Source organism: Ixodes scapularis, unplaced genomic scaffold, assembly GCF_016920785.2.
Source record: "Ixodes scapularis isolate PalLabHiFi unplaced genomic scaffold, ASM1692078v2 PGA_scaffold1__304_contigs__length_218370807, whole genome shotgun sequence".
NCBI classification, from domain to species: domain Eukaryota; kingdom Metazoa; phylum Arthropoda; class Arachnida; order Ixodida; family Ixodidae; genus Ixodes; species Ixodes scapularis.
Genome location: NW_024609846.1, coordinates 134,922,176 through 134,936,119, shown reverse-complemented (window position 1 = coordinate 134,936,119; position 13,944 = coordinate 134,922,176). Strand labels below are relative to the sequence as shown.

General features: G+C 44.7%; 1 pseudogene; it reads right to left on the bottom strand.

Annotated features, from left to right (window-relative positions):
- Positions 1-7,790: 7,790 nt before the first annotated feature.
- LOC120847524 lies at positions 7,791-8,948 on the bottom strand (annotated as a pseudogene).
- Between the last annotated feature and the right edge of the window lie 4,996 nt (positions 8,949-13,944).

The following is a 13,944-nucleotide window of genomic DNA, read 5'->3' as shown; positions in this document are numbered from 1 at the left end:
GCATGAGCGTTTTTTTTACGTTGCTTAAGATTTGTTCTGAACCGGGTCCAACGCGCTATTTTAACAGTCATTATATTTGGAACGCCGAGCTAGCTTCTTTCCAATAATTTTGCTTGTGAACACGTTTATTGCGTGTTTATCGTATGAAAGAACGAAATGGTATTTCTTACATGTGACTTTTTAATTGTCCCCGACGGCAGAACATACAAAAAAAATATGCAGTTAAAAAAAATAAAAAAAATCCTAAAGTAAAATTTTATTGGTGTTCACTGTCCTTTTGTGTTTCTGTGGGGAAAGCGTTTTCGTCCCTTCGTTTCTTTCTTGGTGAGGCCATTAGGAATCATTATCTATAAGACTAGGTTATCTGTAATATTTGGCCTGGAATGTGCGAGCGTCGAATATTCGGGGCAAGAGTAAACACGAAACTTCTCGAAAAAATGAGTAGGATCAATTCAATTGATAGACGTTATCTCAAAGGCGGGCATCGATCCCCGGGCGCCTACGTGGGAACCGCGTGCGTTCCCTCTGGGCCTCGTACGCGGCAATATATCACAATCACGTTGTCGCCGAGTTTTAAATTACAGTTGGCGCGGCAGCTGTCTTGTACGCGTTACTCGAGAAAAGTAATAGATTACAATTACGAGTGGTTTAGAAGTATTCAACCAGATTACCTGATTACTCGAGATGAAAAGTAATGGACCGTTAATTAAGAAACTAACCACCTTTGAATACTTCAGGTTTCCTAGCTAACCGATAGATTTTTCAGCCGGTTTGAAAACGGGCTTTTCGTGCTGTCCATTATTGATTAGGAATCTTGAAAACGGGCTTTTCTTACTGTCCAATATTGATTAGTAATCACCGGATTGCAAGCTCCTTATCTTCTCAGTCTTCCAGTTTCGGTTGAACATCCTCCCGTCGCATACATGGTTTGGGGATGCCGGGGTAGAAAACCTGCAGAAACAAAGACCGCCATTCAAAAGGAGAGGGAAATATAGTGATGGTTACAAGTAATTTTAGTACTTTCAAAGGTAATCAGATTACTCTGGTGATCATCTTATGATAAAAGTAATCAAACGATTAGAATATTACTCAAAAAAGTAATTGATTGCAAATAATTGGATTAGATGTAATGAGTAATGTACGAGTCTGCGCATCAGCCCGATATGCCTATTTGAAAGTGGTGTAATAATTCCTCAGTTGACTCGGTCCCCCCCACGAGGCATTCCCTTCTTTTGAGCCCTATTTTGTCATTGTGCCTTTATCTAAAATGCGCCGAATCCTCCGAAGTTTCTATGGGTTTGTGAGTGGTGTATGAATTGACACTCTCTTTGTCCGCAGGAGGAGCGTCTCAGGGAGCAGGAGTCCCAGCTAGCTCAGCTCCAGAAGGACCTGGATGACCGATGCGAGATCAGCGCCGACCTGGTCAGTGCCTCTCGGCTCTTTTCGCTTCTGGCACAGGGCACGCACCATCTAAAAAACCTAGCGAATTTGTTTTCAGGACCGAGTACCGCACTCTCAGCAACTGTCTGCCCGCGTCCCAGTCATGTTACGTTAATATGGACGCCTGCGTTCCCCAGAAAAATCCTCCGTGTGAGTCGTTCAAAATAACGAATCTGTGTCAAAACACACATATTAACCGTGGCAACAGCAAGAGATACATGGATTATTAAGCTAAAAAAAAAACGAGCAAGATGTGGGTTTTTATGACACTTTGGAGCCTACCTTTTTGTCCAGAGATCGCAAAATGTCCGCCACTTGAAGCGCGCACATTTTCCGTCCTTCCCGCTCAAGGTAGGCGAGACCTGTTTCCAAGCCGTGGTGAGCTATATACGTCAAATTACGATTGGTCTCTCGTTTACTCACATCATCTACTCTGCCTTCCAAATACCCAGAGAAGCGTTCGGCCTTGCTTTTTACGGCAACGACAGTCTCCTGATCTTACGGGGATTTGGCGGTGAACTACTTCAAAGACAATAATTCCACCCTCCCCCGAGGAGCCTTAGAGCAGAAATATAACTTTGTGGATCCAAAGCTTCATCCCCCATTCCCCAAACAATGACGAGGTCTACAGTGAGGGCGCCTAGCTGTTTTTTAGTATATTCTTATTTGTTCCCGGTTGTAGGTCATAAACGATTTCAAATATTGAAATTAAAGTGAGTGTGCAGGCTATCTGATTCAATACTAGCATGCATGGTAACAGTAAAAGGGGGGGGGGGGGGGGGTTGCAACGGGACACACAAGGCAAAGTTGTTGTCCGTCCCGTTTTTCACCAAGCTCCTGGGTGACCATGTCATCATCACAATCAACAATAGACTGCAAGCTGTAATAACCCTTTTTTACGGAAAAAAAAAGCAAAAAAAAAAAAAGCCAGCATTTGGTGCACAGCATTTATCGCAAGACCGGCAACGATTATCGGGGGGGGGGGGGGGGGGGGGGGGGGCACACTGTGACCTCTTCTGTGCACTAATATCATAGGAGTGTAAATAAAATCCATCCCCCCCCCCTTTTTTTTTGTTAAAGCGCAGCTTTTAGGCGCTTGTTTCTGGGTCAAGCGGCGTCCGCGTGGACGTAACCGCGCGTTGCATTATAGGCGTTTCCTCGCTAAAGTTGGCGGGGAAATCGTCCCGCCAAATTTACGGGAAAAGTTTTCCGATAAATTTAGCGGGGACTTTTTTCCGCTAAGTTTAGAGGGGGAATGTTTCCACTGAATTTAGCGAAGCAATTTTTTCGCAAAATTTAGCGAGAGTTTTCCTGCTAAATTTACCGTTGAAATTTTTGCTAAATTTAGGAGGAAATTTAACGAAAATTTCCCGCTAAATGGGAGGTGAGCAGAAGGGGAGGAGGGTAGGGGGTGAGGGGCATTCTCTCCCCTCCGTACCCTCCCCTCCTCCTCCTCAAGGGCTGCGCTCTGACTCGGCGTTAAAGAAAATTGTAAATGTCTTTCTTTTTCTTTTTTAAAAATTGGGGTATGACATCTGTGATAACGAGGCAAAAATGCTGGTATTTTCCCATTTCGTCCACAAAATAACTGTCTGTATTCCATACTGCGAGCTTCCATGTTAACGGGCAGAATTGCATGGCGAAAGATTGGTCCCCGAACATTTTGTCCATAATGCGGGGTGTTCATATTAATTGGGTCCATATTAACGAGGCATAACTGTGCCCACCTTTCTGGGTGATCCTACGTTGTACTAAGAACTTGCCACGATGCACGAGATGCAAGATCACGTTCAACCCGTCGGTGTCTTCAACGAGCGATACTTCGCACACCGCGAACCGAGTCGCATACTGTCATTGTTTTGGTTTGGGTTTTGACTTCAGCATCGATACAGCAATCTACACATTTTCTGTGTGAGCTGGATTGGCGTTATAATCGCAATCTTCCTCCTCACGCTATTCGGGCCCTAAGTTGGACACTCGACGAGAAAGTCGGCGAGATCGCCGATTGCCGCTATTGGCCAGCGCCGCGCTATGACTGATGAACACCATGGTCAAGCACGCTGGCCGATCGCAGCGGTCGGCGTTTCCGCCGACTTTCTCGCCTTGTGTCTAACTTAGAGTCCCGGCACGAGAACAAGGTTGGCTTGATTCGCGCACTCGCGATTCTTGTTCGTGTTGTGGTGTCTGTCGAATTCGGCGAGGGATCGTGGTATCGTGGTTGTCTAAACGTCTGGAAGCCGCTTCGCTGTCCGCCGCCTTTCTTATAATTGCTGTTATCCCCAAGACGCGCCAGAGGGCACCGGCTGCATTTTACAACTTCAGTGTCTGCTTCAAGGGCGTCAACGAAGACCCCATCGAAATGCGGTAAATAGGAGTGGTGACACTTGAAAAGGAGACTGCCAGTATCAGGGAAATGGAATCTGACCGTAGCCAAGCGGATGTCGCAAGGGCATTCTTTCCTTCATTTCATTTCATTTATTGATATACTGTCAGCCCTTGCACAGGGCTATTACCGGGGTGGAGAAAAAAAAAAAGAAAACAAACAAACATGTACGCTTACATGCAAGCATAGAGAAAGGTTACAAGTATATTGAGATGCTTCGTAATTTCGGCAGTTTACGAAACAGATATCACTTCGTAGTTTTGAAACATTTCTTTACACAAGCTATAGGGGTTTTAATTTGTAGCACATACAACAATATCAGTGATACGCTCCAGAAATTCATTTAATGGCATAGATGACACGTACAGCTGAATCAGGTAACATATTCCAATCTTTAATAGCCATCGGAAAAAACTGTACTTAAAGCAATCGTTTTTAACAGATGGATTAGGGATGTACATGCTATGACGATGTTTTGAGGATTTGGTGGAGAAATTTCAAAGTACTCAGATTTCTTTATCTTTACGCAATTATGAATAATCTGAAAAAGAAACTTTAACCTTTCATATTTCGTTCGTAATTCAAATGTAGGAAGATTCGCAAGTTCACACAGTTTTGTGGGCGAATGAACGTGGCTGTATTGATTAAAAATATACCTGGATGCGAGTCGCTGAATTTTCCCCATCTTATTGCAATCTGTAACAGTATATGGGTCCCATAGAATTTTATAATACTCGACGACGGGTCTTACCAGTGTCATATAAGCCAGACTTTTTATTTCAGGAATTGCGATAGCGAGGTTTCGTCGAAGGCACTGCAGTGCTTTATTAGCTTTGATGCATACGTTATCAATGTGAGTGTTCCATTTTAGATCAGGAGTAAATATTAAGCCTATGTATTTATGTTATTTTACTCTGTCAAGCTCAGCGCCCGCAGCAATAATTATAGGCCACAACATTTTTTCTCGTATTAGACAAGACTGATTTTTCAGGGTTTAGCACCACTTCCCAATAGTTACACCACTCCTTAATTTTCTCCAAGTTACAGTTTAATTCGATTTGATCGTCTGATGTTTCAATTTTATTGTAAATCACACAATCGTCGGCGAATAGTCGATTGGAACTGAGATGTCATTGCCCAGATCGTTAATAAAAATCAAAAATAAAAGAGGACCCAAGACACTGCCCTGGGGTACGCCTGAAACAACTGGGGACATAGTGGATTTGCTTCCCCCAACTTTAACATACTGTTTCCGTGATGAAAGATAAGCAAATAACCACTTCGTGATGAAAACCACTTTGTCAAACGCCTTTGAGAAATCCAGAAATACTATATCAGTTTGACCACGACAGTTTATCCTTTGAGAGAGAGATCATGAACAGTTTCTATGAGCTGGGTAGTCTTAGAAGGACCTCTGCGGAAACCATGCTGTGATTTAAATAATATGTCATAATTTTCAAGGTAAGCCGGTAGATGTCTAGATATGATATGCTCAAGAAGCTTAGAGCATTTACTAGTAGGGGAAATGGGGCGAAAGCTACAGACGTCATTAACACTACTATTCTTGTGAACGGGTATAATTTTTGCTATTTCCCTCGCGCTGGGAAAAGAACCGCTACCCATAGACAATTTAAAGATGATAGTAAAGTATTTAGAAATCCACTCAGCGTACCGTTTTAAATATTCATTAGGAATTTCGTCTGGACCTGGACACTTTTTTGTGTCGATGTTAAGTAGAAGGTTAAAAACTCCTTGATCACTTATATCTAAATCATTGATGGTAGGATTGTCGAAAGAATCATTGAAGCTTGCCGAATTTCCATCATCGTTGGTAAAGACAGATGAAAAAAAAGTGCTAAAATTTTCAACGCTCTGCTTTTTATTTTTTTAGGTCAGAGGCACGCTGCTGGAACTTAGCCGAATGGTTGACGTACCGCCAGAACTACTTAGGTGCCTCGTTAAGGAATTTTTTGAAGTGTTATATTATAAAACCTTTATTTAGACTTTCTAACTATAGACGCCTCAGGTCCCGACTCAATCGCTCAATGCAAGATTTTGTTTTTTCTACACCTGTACCATGTGTACTCGCTCGTTTCCGCTTCAGCTGTCGTTTTGCGTGAATTATTTCCCTTGCAATCTAAAGATTTTTGTTCCCGATTTTTTTTAGTGCGCTTTGGTATAAATCGCTCAATACACCGTAAAGTCATGCTTGAAAAATAGTCCCATAACGTGTCTGGGCTAGCATTAGATTGGTAAAGAAACATAAAATCATCAAACGATTGTTCAAGTTAATCAAGTACGCTTACATCATTAGCACTTCTAAAATCCAAAAACATCTTCCGTGATTAACTGTGCTATTTTTCTGGGGTAACATTCAATGAGACGAGTACCTTCAGATTGGCCTTCTTCGGTTTCACATTTCGAAAAAGATGGTTTTAAACTCTCGGAAACAAAAACCAGATCTAAAATTGTTGACGTTGTTGAACATACTCTAGTGTAATCTGTTACCGCCTAAGATAAGTTATAGCAAAATACAAGTTCTAATAACTGATCGCAATTAGCTACTTCCGCCGTTCCATGAGGATATGATGACCAGTCAATCCCAGGTAAATTAAGATCTCCCAGTAACAATATGTTGTCTCCGTAACGTAAATTTGAATCCACGTAGCCCCTTAGTTTTAACAGCTTTTCAACTGGCGAATTTGGGGCTCTGTGCACGCCACAATATAAACTCTACGGCAGGACTAGGCAGTATCGCGATACAAATATATCGCGATAGTATCTTAGAGATACTTTTACGTATCTGTATCTCTGTATCGTGGTGCATTTGAAAAAAATGTATTTGTATCTCAGTAGTGAAATACATTCTCAATGTATCGCTTGTATTGCGATACTTTGCCAGACTTAGGTATCTCGTTACATTTGTTGCCCTTTTTAAGATACATCTAAAGGATAAAAACATGTGTTTAGTGCAAAGTGCTTCGGAATTCATAGCATGAACCTGCCCGATAGCATAACCTAACTCAGTCACCGACATAAAAGAAAAACTGGTTTAAAGAAGGTTACTTGCAAGAATAACAAAATCACCTACACTCGCAAAGCCCTCCACTGTTTCCAATTCAGCAGAGCGAGCGCTGTAAAGGAGTTGAGTGGAGAAAAAGTACGACCCTGTTGTCCAATCTCCCCACACTATAGGTTGCTCAGAAGCATAGAACACGACAATTTGAAGATGCGCCCTCACGGCAAAACAGGGCTCATTTCGAACAGACGCCTTTTGTCAAGCATGACACGCAGTCTTTACCGTTCTGGAACTATGTGGTTCAACGGAGGTAACATGTGCTTTTAGTGGCATTAATGATAAATAAAGAGTTTGAGCCAAGGGGTAGTGCATAAATTGGCACAAAACAAGGAAAACAAGCATTCATTACCATTCGCATTCGCCATGAACTACACCCTCCCCACGTAGCACCATTCGGGAACAAATGTATTTCTATAAATATCTGTATCAGTATCCCGGAATACTTTATCGCCGTTTCTGCTGAAGTATCTCAGGGACATCCCGTTGCGTAAAAGACAAATGTATCTCAGTATCTGTATTTGAGCCTTAAAACACATGCATCTCAGTATTTGTATTCCCGAATACTTTTTGGAGTATCTCTGCCCAGCCCTGCTGTACGGTTATTCAATTTTATCTTGATCCATAATGCTTCCACATCCCGCACTTCCTCAAGGACATCAAATTTGATGTTATTTTAATCATAATTGCAATTCCGCCACCTCTTCTCCCTCTATCTTTTCTTACCATTGAATAATTCGGAAGAGTAACTTCGGAGTTTAGGATCTCGGTAATTGCAGCCACTTCAGGATCGTGTTCTACCATTATGCTTTCGAGCGCGTCAACCTTGTTTGCAATACTTCTGGTGTTTACGTTTAATATTTTCAAACATGCTGAATCTTCTGGTTTTCGTCACTCGTTATTTGCTTCCGGAAGAGAGCGACACTTGTATCTCTCATCTATGACTTCATTCCAGGCGTACAGAACATTGTTAAGCCACATCTTATCAAAGACCAGATAGACTTTGGCACCGTTTTTCCTCTCCTCTGCGGTTGAATTCCACAGGTTCCTTGGGAGCTCAAGAACCCTCTTAGAATAGTCTTCATTGATGCTAATTTTGGTACCTGTAAGCTTGACGCAGTTTTTCATGATAGCCATTTTCTCTTTAAAATCCGCAACTGTAAGTATTACAGGGCGATCTCTAGCAGCCATCCTTTTTCCAAGTCGATGTACACGTTGGATAGTGTTAAGTTTTTGATTTATTATAGCGTCAAACACCTCATTGTTGATTTTCCTCATTAGTACATCGTCGTTTTCAAAAGCCTCTTCTTTGATTCCCCTTACGATAAGGTTATTTCGTCGTGAACGATTTTCTAAGTCATCAATTTGTTTTACAAGAATATTTATTTCGACATCATGGCCACTAACAGAGTTTTCAAGTTTAGCAAGCTTGTTCTCAGTTTCACCTACGCTCTCAAGTTTTTTTTTTTTTTTTTTCTATCGCAAGTAGCCTGTCTTGCATTTGTAGCATACTTTTTTCCGACAAAGTCTGTTTTACTTGTACCTCAGTAATTTTGGCAAGGCTCTTCTTTTGTGTCCGAATCATTTCATTCAACATTTCTTGCGTAATAGGCCCTGGGTTTTCCTCCACATCTCCAGCTAGTATGAGCAACAGGCCTGCTACAGAGAAACAATCGCGTACACAAGCAGCAATTGTGTGTCAACGCGGCAACACAATCAAAGGTAATCGCTGTGAAAAATATGTTTTCTATCACCAACTTGCATGAGTAGTGGTACATTAGGCGACACCATCACGGCTGGGTTGCCGTGTCCACTGACGCCCGCAGCCGCTTGCGTTTCCTTTATAGGCAGTGGTGGCGCTGCTTCTTGAACTTCTTTTGACGTCGTCGTGCCCGTGAAGGGTGCGCTGTAGATGTTGGCTACGTAGAGCAACTGCAGATGAGTGATGTCAGCGCGATATCACATAGGCGATGAAGACGACGTTTGGCCCGAGGCGATGAGTAGACACCAAGTGCAAACCTGCATAAGTAGTGGTACATTAGGCGACATCTCACGGCCATGGGTTGCCGTGTGCACGTGTTCAAGGTTTAGACGTAACCGCTACGAAGAAAGCAGTCAGTACTGTAGTACTAATCATGGCATTTCACCACGCTTAAGGCGCGTTCACACTCTTGCAACCGAGTACGACCGAGAAAGACTTCTTGGGACCGGATGCACTGAGCGGAGCTGGCCCTAAGAGATCGCAAGAGGCTTAAAAACCGGTTTGGTCTCTCTCGGTCGCACTCGGTTGCAAGAGTGTGAACGGGCCTTTAGTGCAGGGTGCTAGTTAAGCAGGTGTGGAAACAACCACTGAAACCTGCCGCAGCGGTGCGTCCGGATTTTGTCCTTTTGGCGGCTTCCGCTCGGCAGGTACCTCCGCCTTACGATAGATGGCGCGGCGGTACACGAAAGGCGATGGATTCGAGTTTGTATTGAACTTTGCGAAAGAATGCACAGTGTCAGGGATATTCTTTAATTTAAAGTAGAATTAAATCAATCCAGGCGAAATAAAATTACCACACAATTATTTGTCGGCCTTTTTTCTTAATTTGTTGTATTTTCCAAACCGCGTGACCTACTGGAAATGTGAAGTTGTCTGCGAAACGCCTTACGTGCTCTTTGCTTCTCGTTTTGTTTGTTTTCCTCGCGAATGCGCTTAGAGCCGACAAATATCGCGACAGCGGTCGAAATCGGCAATTTTCGCCGTGTATTGGCGCCTAGGGACGGCCAAGATTCTTGGGGTATGGGCCGCTACTGTTGTGTTTCAAACAACCGTCAGTCGGGTTACGACCCGAAGAAACAAATATCAATGATATTCAACGCGGACGATGTTGACTTCGGGTCACTCTGTCGTGCTGGGCACAGTGTGGCCGCAGTGTAGTGCGTCGGCGTACTGCTGACTTCAAATCACGTCGAACTGTAGCTTGCCTTGCACGGACGTAAACAGCGGAAGCGTATAAGCTAGGTTGTCGAGCATATCCGCAGGCGGAGTGGAATCGACGGCGTCGACGTATTCACAACAAACTTCAGCTGACTTCTCAGCTCGCCTTCCTTTTGCCGCGCTGCGCGCCCCCTTCAATATTTTAATTTTTAATGTAAGACTACGGTCAAAACAGAACCTATATATTAAATATGATATTAAATTACTCTATTAAACTTGCACGGTTTGTGCACAGTTTACGAAAAGAATTGCCAGTGGGTCGCTTTGCCTGCAAAACTAATGATGATATTTTGTTTTTCGTTCCTTGTTTGCGTGGCGCCGCTATCTATGTGGAGTGCCACGAACCTTCATGGGGAGCGGGGACACCGCCTAGATAAGAAAGCCTAAAGCGCGAAACACATGTACGACGAAACCGTCCGATCCGACGTCCGATCGGGCAATACGACGGTCGGACGCGGCTCGTTTGGTCGTGTCGCAACGTCGGAACGGCGTTGCGGCATGCGACCGACTGTCCAGAGGTGGTTGCGATGATCAGATGGCCGCAGTCAATGACGACGCAGGTAGCGGGAACGTCATGAGGACGTCACGTTTTGGGGAGGGAGCTATTCAGGAGCAATGATCCGGTTGCGAGTCCCTCTTCCTTTCCTTGGCATTTCCGGGGAGAGGACGAGAGCCCGCTCACAGCTTTATTCAGCGCTCAAAACGGGAGAAGGAACGCATGCTTGTAGCTTCCGCTGTATTGCCAAGAAAAGAAGTCAGGCAAGACCTCGTCACAGAACTGGGCAGATCCGATCGGAACCGTCGGAACGACGAGTTGCAAGCTCGGGCGGAAGCATATGTCTCGGATAATCGTTTGCGGCGAGCGGGAGCAGCGATCGGACGTCGGATCGGACGTCGGATCGGGAGGTTTCGTCGTACATGTGTTTCGCGCTTTAGTGCTGAATTTTTTAGTGTCACTAAGGAAGGTCACGCCGTCATGGTAGACCACAGATTCGACACGACGTCGGCGCCATCATTCGGCCGGGAGTAGTGTCCAATCAGTGAGAACACGACTTCCAGCCGAACGATGACGCCGTAGTCGTGTCCAGTCTGTGGCCTACGGTGCCTTTCTCTGGCGACGCAGGAAAATCGAGCACTTAGGCTTTCTTATCTAGGAGGGGTTGCTCAGTACCACAGCGGAGATGGTTTTCTTTTTTAGGACTAAAAGTACTCGCAGCCTAGTCAGTGTCTGAGCTGCCTCCGTAGATTGCAGGGATTGGCTATTCTACACTCTAAAAATAGCCCGTGCGTCCGCTTTCCCGCACAACACTCGGAGAGCCAATCACGGCAACTTACGAAGGCAGCTCGGCGAATGACGACGCCGAAACATCTGTTTAGACCAAAAAACGCAGTCTGAGTTATGACATTAAGCAATGCAAAACTTCACGCTTGCATTGCTTAATGTCACAACTCAGATTGCGTTTTTTGGTCTAAACAGATGTTTCGGCGTCGTCATTCGCCGAGCTGCCTTCGTAAGTTGCCGTGATTGGCTCTCCGAGTGTTGTGCGGGAAAGCGGACGCACGGGCTTTTTTTAGAGTGTAAGTGCTCTGTGGGAAAATAGACGCTCTAAATAGGCTGTTTTCGAGCGCTATTCGGTCGTTAAAAAATTTCGTATAATTGAAGCAATTCGCAGAGTGCATGGAAACCTTTTCATCAAAGTGTCTCGATGTGGTGCATTTATCGCACTCGATAGATTTCTCAGGGTGAAGTACGGGGCGGGCGGAGTTTATTACTGCGCGCGTTAACGATTCAGAAATTTTATGGCGGAACGCAACAGCCGCTGTCGCTGCCTCGCGGTATAGTTCACTTTTCCGAGGCATAAATTACCTGGTCGTCGCCGCTGAATGGCGCCAGGCCTCTTTCCCGGACGCAAATCAGATCGCTTTCGGTTTTGCCCTGGAGCAAATTACTACCTAGAAAGACAAAGTTCACCCCCCCCCCCCTCCCCAAAACGCCATCGACCCGCCCCCAAGCGACAAACAGGATAAAGCTTGACGCGCGTCCGTCATGGCGTCGCCGCGCGCTACGCCAGTACGGGGTGACGCCACGACACACGCTTGTCTGCCGGCTTTGGGGCGACGCTCATGGCCATCTTTTGCCCAGATTGGAACTCGTGCGCATGCGCGTGTTCCCGTGTGTGCGAGGAGGAGAGCGGGCGGCTTGGGCGTTGGTTGGGCTGAGCACAGGTTAGAGACGCTTGCGGACGATAAACACTTTCGTCGCCTCCTCGTGGCTTGTTATACAAACGCGACCCATAGACCACGTGACCCCGATCGCGCAGTCGGAAGCTCTCTCACATCCACGGGCACACTGGTTTACTGCCAAATTGGGCGTCGGTTTTGCTTCGCCCCAAAAAAGGAGCCGAGGGTACGCCGCCCGGAATCTAAGCGCCCATGCCGCTGATGAAGCTACTTTCTATACGCTTTTGAGGGTCGCTATTCCGGAACAGAAACTTTTCCGGACTTCTTTTTCTTTTTTTTCCCCAAGTATTAAAGTTTGGATTCTTTTTTTTTTTTTCGAATGAGCGTGTAGCGTATATACACTGTCATAATGTGTTTAGTATTTTTTTAGCTGCAGCGATGAGACTTTAATGATGGAATCGAAAGAAGCTTTACCCGGGTTGTCGTGGAAAAGGCGTCTGAATGAGTGTAAGATTTAAGGGAAAAAAAGAAAGAAAATAGAGTGCAGCGGTGATTAATGTTTGTGATGAACGAGAAGCGGAATTGTGCGCATATAGGAATATAAATGTAAACTATATGGCCTTTTGAAGCAAAAACTTTCCAGCGCCCTTCGCCCTTAGGATGTATAAAAAGGGAAAGAGTTGAATCCTTGGCTGTTCGTTTACTTTCGGCCTCCATGCCTTTGGGAAAGGAAAACAAAATAATTCCGTGCGCCACTCCTCCAAGGAACGGAAACTGAAGCGTAGGGCTGACGACAAAGAGAATAATCTCTTTCACGCTATGCGACGCTGGAGGCTAATATATATATATATATATATATATATATATATATATATATATATATATATATATATATATATATATATATATTGTAAGTCGAATAAGACTTTTGCAGTGACGACGCCGTGCTTCCGTTCGTAAAAATGCGTTATAAAAAGTCCTTCGTTGCAAACTTTGCAATGGAAAATGAAAAAAAAAAAAAAAAGTATCGCCAGAGAGGAAAATACGCTTCCGCATTTCTGCGTACTTGACGGTCATTGTCTTAATCATTCTTTTTAATTCTTAGTTTTCGGGGCTTTTGAATGACGCTGATAACTTCGCTTTTACGAAAATGCCCCAAATCCTCGAGGTGAAAAGAATTAAAAAAATGTAAGTGAAGAAAGTCCGTAAATAGACTTCCTTAGTTTTAAATGTCGTTAAGACGAAACGCCGCGGAAGACGCCGTGCAGACAGAGGGGGTCGCAGTTTTGCGCACCCGAGACGACGTTTTGCTTAAAGAGTTTGTTTTTACGTTCCGGTACGTGTTGAACCAATAGTTTTTTTTTCACTAACGGCGAGGTTGTGTCTTTCGCACGGAGGGTCATTCTCGCAAGTTTTCCCCCCTAACCCGAAGGCCGTTGTATTCAGACGCACAAACATACACAGCCAGCATAATTTTTAAGTGCCCTTGTCAACAGGCAGGCCGTTTCATAAGCTAGACGAAGTGCCGTGGACCCGAGTCTCGGGCGCAGGCTACACCGGCGGAGACCGCGTATCATGTTCCAGTGGTTGTGGGTGCTGACTGCGGGGGTCCCGAGCGCGACAGAGGTTTACGCACAGACGTAGACGCTGCTTCGACTGAACCTGTAAGTCTTTACCCTGGACGGCTCTACTCTCTAAAAAAGAAAAGCCCGTGCGTCTACGTTCCCGCAAAACACTCGGAGAGCCAGTCACCGCAACTTACGGAGGAAGCTCAGCGAATGATGATGCCAAAACATATGTCTCGACCAAAAAACGCCGTCTGAGTTGGGACACTGACCAATGCAAAACGTCACGCTTGCATCGCTTTATGTCACAACTGAGTCT